This window comes from Haliotis asinina, chromosome 8 (assembly GCF_037392515.1).
Source record: "Haliotis asinina isolate JCU_RB_2024 chromosome 8, JCU_Hal_asi_v2, whole genome shotgun sequence".
Classification (NCBI taxonomy): domain Eukaryota; kingdom Metazoa; phylum Mollusca; class Gastropoda; order Lepetellida; family Haliotidae; genus Haliotis; species Haliotis asinina.
Genome location: NC_090287.1, coordinates 31,211,787 through 31,220,615, shown reverse-complemented (window position 1 = coordinate 31,220,615; position 8,829 = coordinate 31,211,787). Strand labels below are relative to the sequence as shown.

At 39.2% G+C, this 8,829-nt stretch overlaps 1 long non-coding RNA gene across 1 annotated transcript; it reads left to right on the top strand.

The window, feature by feature from the left end:
- Positions 1-806: 806 nt before the first annotated feature.
- On the top strand, positions 807-1,765 carry LOC137295065 (uncharacterized). Its single transcript, XR_010957559.1, has 3 exons — positions 807-928; positions 1,083-1,211; positions 1,464-1,765. It is a non-coding gene; the product is annotated as an uncharacterized lncRNA (long non-coding RNA).
- Positions 1,766-8,829: the final 7,064 nt, after the last annotated feature.

Below are 8,829 nucleotides of genomic sequence, written 5' to 3'. Positions count from 1 at the left end.
AATTGTGAAAACATGTTCACCTTACTTTAACATGCCCGAGCGTCATGAGTCCTACTGATTTAGCACTCATGGGAAACTTTATTGTGGCAAATAAGTTATTTTCTAAAATCCTGTCAGGAGAAGGTAGTATCCGGATATATTTCTGCTGGATGGACCCCCCCCCCCCCCCCCCCCCCCCCCACACACACACACACGTACCATGTAAGTAATTTACGCACTGTGCTCACAAAATTGTTTGTTCTTTTCAGTTATACACCCAGATGTACTATCCCTATCTACCCTTTAAGTTAACTTTACTACTATTACTAATATAATTTGGTGATGTGTCACGATTTCTTTGAAACCTTAATTCATTTGTCAATGTGAATGAAGAATGAAGCACAATCCCACTGACCCTTTGGCTATGATTTGTACATGCATAATTTCTGTAGACTATTCGTGGCACTTTCTGCTGCAGGGACACAGTTCTTTGTGGACATTGCGACAAGTAATTGTCAAGAAAAACAGCCTAAAATCACGAGAAATACGTTTCTGAAATATGGTTGGTTTCTACAATATTTGTTTTAACATGGGTACCCAGAGATATTCCGCATATATGTCTTCGTTATATCTATTCATATAATCTGTACTCCAGAAATATTTCAACCAAGTCACATCATACATTTATTAGTTCATCAAATTATCTAGTATCTTATGTTCTGTGTCAGTTCTGTGTATGCAGTTGTACCAGTTAATCAGTTTCATGGTTTGATATTTGTTTTATAACCATTAACACCTTGTCCATCAGTACATGTTGCATGTGTTAGCCCTACAATGCATTGACATTATCATCACACCTCAAGTTTCATATTTCTGAAAGTATCGTTGTGTCAGTTATTTGATTTACAGATATGGATTGTGGACCAACAAACTCGGAGAATGATGCCCGGTAAGGGAATCTCTTTTATAACAATATTATTCATATAGCTTTATAATGAAGCTGACACTATGTTAATACATACAACAAACCTTTTTGACCTCACTCAAAGTGTAACTGTACATGGATTCAAGCATAATATATACATATATATTTAAAATTCCAGGAGAAATACGGCTTTTCTGTCCTCACTGCCAGACGTCTGTTTAAAAAAAAACACGTTATCTCCATCTCCGTAACAAGATGTTCGTTAGTTTGTAAAGATTTTTCGGGTGAATGACAAATGTTTCATCAGGTTAGTCATCAAAGAATTTTTAGATTTCACTAAAAATCGAGTTTGCACTGTCACTTTGCTATCCATGTTTAATATATTTAATGTATGTATCATACATGTAACTGTAATAACTGAAAGTGAGCAAATGGTAATACGTATTTAATATTTGTAATACATGTTATCTGCATTATCATATATATTGCTGTGTTTCATTCATTGAATTGTCTCTCAGTTGAATTGATGATTCAAACTGAATGTCCTTTTCCTTTCCAGACACTGACAGTGACCAAGATATTAACAGCACATTCAAGGTTTGCGAGCTATTACCACCACAATGTGAGAGCCTGATTGATTCGGATTCAGATGTTTCGCCAGATATTAACCAGGACTCGCATACAGCAACAAACATCTACAGAAGAACAAAGCACTTTGTGTAGTGACTAGCTCGTCTTCATTCAGTGTGCCAACTTCCTGAGCAATGCTTGTGTGCAGAGAATTCTGTTACTCTTCTCTGAGCGCCCCAGTTTCTTAATACAGCGAATTGTGTACTACTGCAACTGCCCTGTTGCATTAAAATGTGAGCTTTTCTAAGAAATGAAACAGTTGGATCATAATATTTCCAGCGTTTGTTTTTTGTTCAAATAAATATGTAATAAATATAACAAGATAATACAACATATTTCAGCTTTCTAAACTAAGCGAACTCTCATTGTCATCTTCCTTGTACAGAAACCTAGCGGAAACCTACATTACCCAAGATCCACAAGGTTTCCGCAAGACCAGAAACTTACTCACTCCAGCTATAAAGGTTTCAGTAAACTGAAACTAAATGGAAACTTCCAACTACAGTTTCAGTTGACGGAAACATGACGGAAACTAAGACTTGTTAGTTTCAGTTGTGGAAACTATGCGGAAACTCTCATTGCGCGTTTCCTGAAACTGAAACCTAGCGGAAACCTACATTACCCAGTATCCATCAGGTTTCCGCAAGAACGGAAACCAAGTTATTTTTGCTGTGGTGGAAACAGTTTCAGATAATAAATCAGAAACACACCGATCATTTCTCAATGATATAAATATACGTTTGAAATGCCTTTCTTTTTCTGAATTAAGTTTTAGCAGTAATGACGGATTTTATCTGCATGGCAATTTAAGACGTTATCGTCAAAGAGACATTGATCGAAGTCTCGGAATAGTCTGAACTTCACGTCTCCATAAACCTTTGTACACACCTCAGTGTTCAGAAAGAGTAAATCATCACATTTATTGATTAATATCAAAGTATTTCATGGGAAGACTTCATGCAAGTCTTATCAATAGCTCTATCTTTGTCTTTTCATGACTTTCCATCAGTAACCAAAATTTGGTATATGCACATCTTTCACTTGAAACGCCACAGTTAAGCAGCTACCATTCAAAATGTGTGAATATGGTCTTGTCTGTCTTCTCAGTAATCAGTGCAATGTATGGAATGGAAGTGGACTTCACGAAAGGTAAATCGACATTCGACAAGTTATACATAAGGATCATGGTTCTTTTTCCGTTATATATGAGTAAAGTTTCAGCGCTTTAGAACTAAACACTACGAACTGAATTGTGACCTTTACGTAAAATATTTAAACATAGTCGAATTGACAATTTCTTGTCGGTGCCTTCTGATATCTGCAGTATTGTATTCTGACTTTGAGTTTAGATCCACATGCGAACACCAACACCTTTGCAGGAATCGATTTCTGAAACAAATTAATGTCTCCTAACATACAGTTAAGGCTGGGTTACTCTTGAAACAGAGGGATACAACACATCGCCATATTGCATTCTTAATAGCTAGAAGTGCGGCTTGTTCATATATTTCAGTTTCATTTGCTTTTCTAAATTCAACCTAATGGAACTATCGCCAGAATGTAATGTAACTTTAACATAAACTATTATTGGGGTATTTAAGAGTGAGTTCATTTACATCGACATCATATAAACGTCGTCCTGTCTGAGAAAGTACTCCATTTATCAAGGGTATGGCATTATAAGATTGATGATAAGGTTCAAAATGTTGTTTTGGTAAATGTCGAAGAAACATTCTTTGTAGAGGAAAAATGTGTGGTTTTCCCATAGCTTCAAATGTTCAACATCCAAGACACATTTCCCTTCAAAAGGTTTTAAGATGACCGAAGATGACCATTTTGTCTACATTCGTTTCTCTGTGTACGTATAGGGTACAGTGTGCATAGGTCGTGCCAAATCTTTCTAATGAAGAAACCTCTTAAAATACCATTTTCAAATACCGAACAACATTTTGGATTAAATGGACATTGTCAAATATCAGTTTGAATCCTCAAGGAAGTCAGATATTTTAGAGCCTAGTATTTACAAAATGTATTGCCAGTTGCAGTGAGCAAAATGACCGGCTGTTCTTTTCGATAAAAGGTCCGTGTCGCGTGCACATAAATATTCTCTTTATCACACCGTACTTGTTTGAGTAGAATTCAAGTTCCAACAACATATTGAATGAGAAGTAACTAAATGTATTGTGTGGACAGGTTTAAGGACTTGTTATGTTAAGGTTGGCTATTTTTTCGCTAATCCCTTTTAAATTGGCAGGGATAAAAAGTTGCGTCGGGACGACTTGCAAGAAGGAACTACAATAAGCAAACTAACCCCTTTGTCGGACTGGCGGTACCTCCCCTGTTGATCCACCAACGCCAACGGGGTGGGGCGTTTTTCATCCTCTGGTTTGTCATATCTGGACTCTTGCGCTTCAAACAGTCAAATTTTAGATTATGGACGAGTTCGTTGGCCACTTTGAGTAAAGCTGTTGAAATAATATAATCACTGCACGAAAGCATGACAACCGGTTTCTGTTGACCTTTTGATCTCAGGTGCCCCAATCACTGATCGTGATCATGACGAACAGTCGGTTTTCGAAACTGTACAATATTCCATTATTTTATCTGCGGGGTTTTTTCAGTGTTAGAAAATATCCAGTGTAGGTCCCAAGAAATATATGCCTGCTGTAAGAAGTGACTTTATGGATTGTGCAGTCTGGCTCGGTGACAGGCTGATTACATGTCATCGTTCCCCATTTCCCAGATTCTGAACACGATTACGTCGAAACGGTATTTACATTAGCTGGATATGTGCAGAGCGTGTAGTTCAATATCAAAACAAACCCGGCGGGCAAGTAAAAGTTATATTCCCAGTGTATTATTATTTCTGATGTAAGACAGTTTCTTCAAAGTTTCACATTATACATTCTATTCTCCATATCACATTACATATAGTTGAAAACAGCAATTTGTCATTGAAATACGTTCCAGCAGTGATTTATTACGAGACTTGACTTGATGAAATGGCTTGAAGTTAATGACTTGCCACCCGTGGCGAGCCACCTCCTTGTGGTGGGTGCTAGGTAACGGTAATTGCTCGCAAACCCCTAGTTGTAGACCCGGGGACATATTTGCTCCACCAACTTGTTTACCGTGGGTTGCGACCCTGTGTCGGTGGAAGAAGGGATCCTGGTGGTTGAGGGCAATAGGGACGGCAACCGTGTTCCTGTTGCTCAGCATACCACTTTGGCCCTGCCTTCACTTAGACAGATGGTTGAATGGCCCGGTTCAATCAATCGGCTGCTCACGCCAGGCCCTGTGCATAATTAATATTATTGCACATATCTATTTGTCTGGCCTTGGCTATTCTAAATTCATATTATTCATGATATTGTTTTACCTAGAGCACTATGCCAGATGGCGGTGGCTCATGGGCCAATCTGGCATTTCTGACCTCCAGGTTCTAGTTGTCCTTGGAAACCGTCATGGATGGAACCAGTCTTTTACTCTGTTTGACAGCATTGGCTACTTGCGTCTGTATTGCTCAAGTGTAACATCCCTGTAGCCCTGGTGTTTCATCGTTGGTTTCCACTTTGACGCCGTGCTTGTTGACACTCCATGGAGGGTGGGGAGCAGGGATATCGAATCTACATCCATTCATTATGGCTTCCCAACCTCTCTGGTTCTCTATCAAAATCCATGAGAAAGCATGTAGATTTAGAAACTGTCTCGGCTTCTGGTGATGAATCATAGACAGCAAATTTAGATTCTTGGCCCCGTTTCCTGGTTGTCCCGGAAATTGAAGGACAACCATTAGAACTGAACCCGTTTGCAATATGGAAAGCCATTGCAGGAATATGCGGCGAAGTGAAAATCGTTACTCGCCTTAGAACAGATTCCTTGCTGGTTGAATGTGAAAACAACAGGCTATTAATTTGTTTAGAGCTCGTCAGTTTGCAAATACACGGATTGCTGTGTCACCACTTAGATCGTTGAATTCATGTAGAGGCACTGTTCGTGGTGGGGCAAAATGTCTCTCTGACATGACAGGAGTTGATATCGCAGCAGAACTTAAATCTCAAGGTGTCACTTCTGTGAAAAAAATTCACAAGAAAAGAAGGTGATAACACTGTCAAAGCAAACACTTATCTGTTCACATTTTGTCTTTCTACGATACCAAAATCAATTAAAGCTGGCTACTTTAGTATTGAGGTGGAAGTCTACATCCCTAATATGCTTCGGTACTTTAAATGTCAGCTGTTCGGACACGGTGCTAACGCATGTGAGAACTCCGCAAACTGGTCTCGTCGTAGCGAAAAGCATGAGAATGAGGACTGCACAAATAACATCAAATGTGCAAACTGTCATGGATATCATCTGTCCTGATCACGATCCTGTCCAGTCTTTGAACAACAAGCCCAAATTCTCAAAATAAAACACACTAATAATATATCCTTTTGCTGAGGCAAAGAAACTGTTACCAGTCCCCACAAAAAACTTAATCTGCTGTAGTATCTACCTCCCGTCCAACAGCTTACCACGAGTGCCAGACCTCCATTACCTGGGTCTCAGAAAAGCAGAACATTCTGTATACAATTTCTGAAGGGAATGCAGGAACATCCACCCAGATATGATCCCTGAACAAAAAATCATCACCATGAACCAGAAAGTAAAGCAATAATGTCCAGAAAAGAACAGAAACAGCAGAGACGATAGGAAGTCTGGGCCCTCAAACATATTGAGGTGCCTTTACCATTAAAAATCCCGGTAGAGGTTCATAACACCTATGAACTGCTAGATAGGGAGACAAGCCCTTCACAGTCATCCCAGCATAAGGGGACTTCGTCTCGTTCACGCTCTCCTATTGGGCCCCCATGAGTTGCTCTCATATTGTTATCGAGTGGAATTGCAGAGGCCTTAGAAACAATTTTAATGATCTTCAACTGTTATCACAAGATTTTGAACCATCAGCTTTTAGTTTACAAGAGACATACCGGAAAAGTACGGATAGATTTGACTTGCGTCAGTTTAACTCATTTCATTCGGTTTCACCCCCAGGTGATAAAGCCACTGGGGACGCTTCTATTTTGGTGAGGCAGGGTGTTATTCATAGCCCTGTTCCCCTTAAAAGCAATCCTCAGGCTATTGCTGTACGGCTTTCTTTGCAAATAACTTTCACGCTTTGTTCCTTGTACATTTCACCATCTTCAGCTGTCAGTCCGATCTTCAGGTTCTATACGACCAACTTCCCAACCCCTGTATTATCATGGGTGATCGTAACGGACATAACACTTTATTGGGAAGTACTGATACTAACAATAAGGGGAAAGTACTGACTTCAAATCTAATAACAACGTATGCATATTTAATGATGGATAAGCCACTTATTTACATCCTAGTACGTAAACGTATTCTGCACTTGATTTGTCACTCACAGATCCAGATATATACAATGACTTTGAATGGTCAGTCCATGATGACCTTTGCGGAAGTGACCATTTTCCAACAATTCTCACAGCTATAAATCCGACTGATAACCCACCTGCATCAAGGTGAAATTTTAGTAGGGCCAACTGACCACTGAAAACTGGAACGTTTATGTCAATACTCTGAATCCAATCCAGGTATTCTCTGATAGAGTGACGAATACAGCTAATGAAACTATACCTAAATCCTCTGCAACCCCACACGTGTGTACATCATGGTTTAATGATGAATGTAAACAGGTCAGAAAGAGTAGGAAGAAGGCCAAGAAGTATTTTCTGCGATATCTAACAGTCCATAATTTAGACAAAGTTAAAATTCTAAATGCTAAGCCTAGACGCACCTTCAAACAGAATAAGGGTCAGTCGAAATTACAAGAAAAATTCCCACACGCCAATTTCAAAAGTGTGAAACATGATTCAACGAATAAAGGGCAAAGGTACCAAATCTAATGTCCACCATCTGAAAGATGGTGACGATGTGTTGACGGATAAGGGTGACATTGCCAGTAAGCTTGGTGAAACTCTCGCCAAAGAATCGTCTTCATCACATTACGTCCCTGAGTTTCAGAAATACCAGAAACAGCAGGAGAAGAAAACAAAGTGTAACTCCAACAATGGTGAAGATTATAATGAACTATTTTCATTACATGAGCTATATAAAGCATTTCAGCAAGCTCATGATACAGCAACAGGGGCTGATGAAATTCATTATCAGCTCCTGAAACATTTACCCGTATCATGCCTGGAAACACTGCTAAATATATTTGATGTGATATGGACTACAGGGGCTTCCCAAATGCATGGCGTAATGCCATTGTAGTTCCTATACCAAAGCCTGGCCGGGATCATACTGATCCTTCGAATTACGGGCCAATCTCTATAACGAGTTGTATCTGTGAAACCGTGGAACGAATGGTAAACAATAGATTAACTTGGTATCTTGAAACCGATATGTTAAAGAACTTACATGGTTTTGGTTTAAGGGGTCGTTTTCCCCTTTTTATATCACAGTTTTTAACCGACAGGCAATTTCAAGTCCGAGTGGGTTCAACTTTGTCTGACCATTATGATCAGGATCAGGGTGTCCCACAAGGCAGTATTTTGTCTGTCAAACGTTTTATTATCAAAATCAACAGTCTATCGAAGGTATTAAATGATTTAATGGATGGATCACCTTTTTGGATGTTTTTAATATTTCTTGTTGCGGATAGAAATATGCATAGTATTGAACGGCGATTGCAGCTGTGTTTAAATAAAATACATAACTGGTGTCTTGAAAATGTGTATAAACACGAAGACACACTCATCAGTATCCCCCGCAAATGTAAATTACTCCTCATGAATATGTCTCCTAGTTATGATTATGCCAAATGTTTTGGCAAAAGAAAGAGAGCAATGAAAATATTTTTGTTCTCGTCATGATATGGCTGAGATATTGCCGATGTGACGTTAAATATTAACTCACTCACTCCAAAACTACCAAAAGGCACCAGTGCACCAGCAGATCTATCTACGTGCCAGGATTGGTGAAGAAATAGTGATGGTTTCGAAATTCTGGTCCAGAAAAGAGCACACCCACCAATTCCAGTCAAAGTCAAACTTCTTGCCATGGAAACGCCAAAAAGGATTTTATTCAGAATTCCAAAACTACCAAAAAGCACCAGTACAGCACCAGATCTATCAATGTGCCACGTTTGGTGAGGAAGTAGTGAACGGTTTTAGAGTTCTGCTCCGGAAACGAGCACTACCTGTCGAAGTCACATTTGTTGCCATGGAAACGCCAAAAATATTTTATTCCAAAACTAACAAAAGGCACCAGTACACCACTAG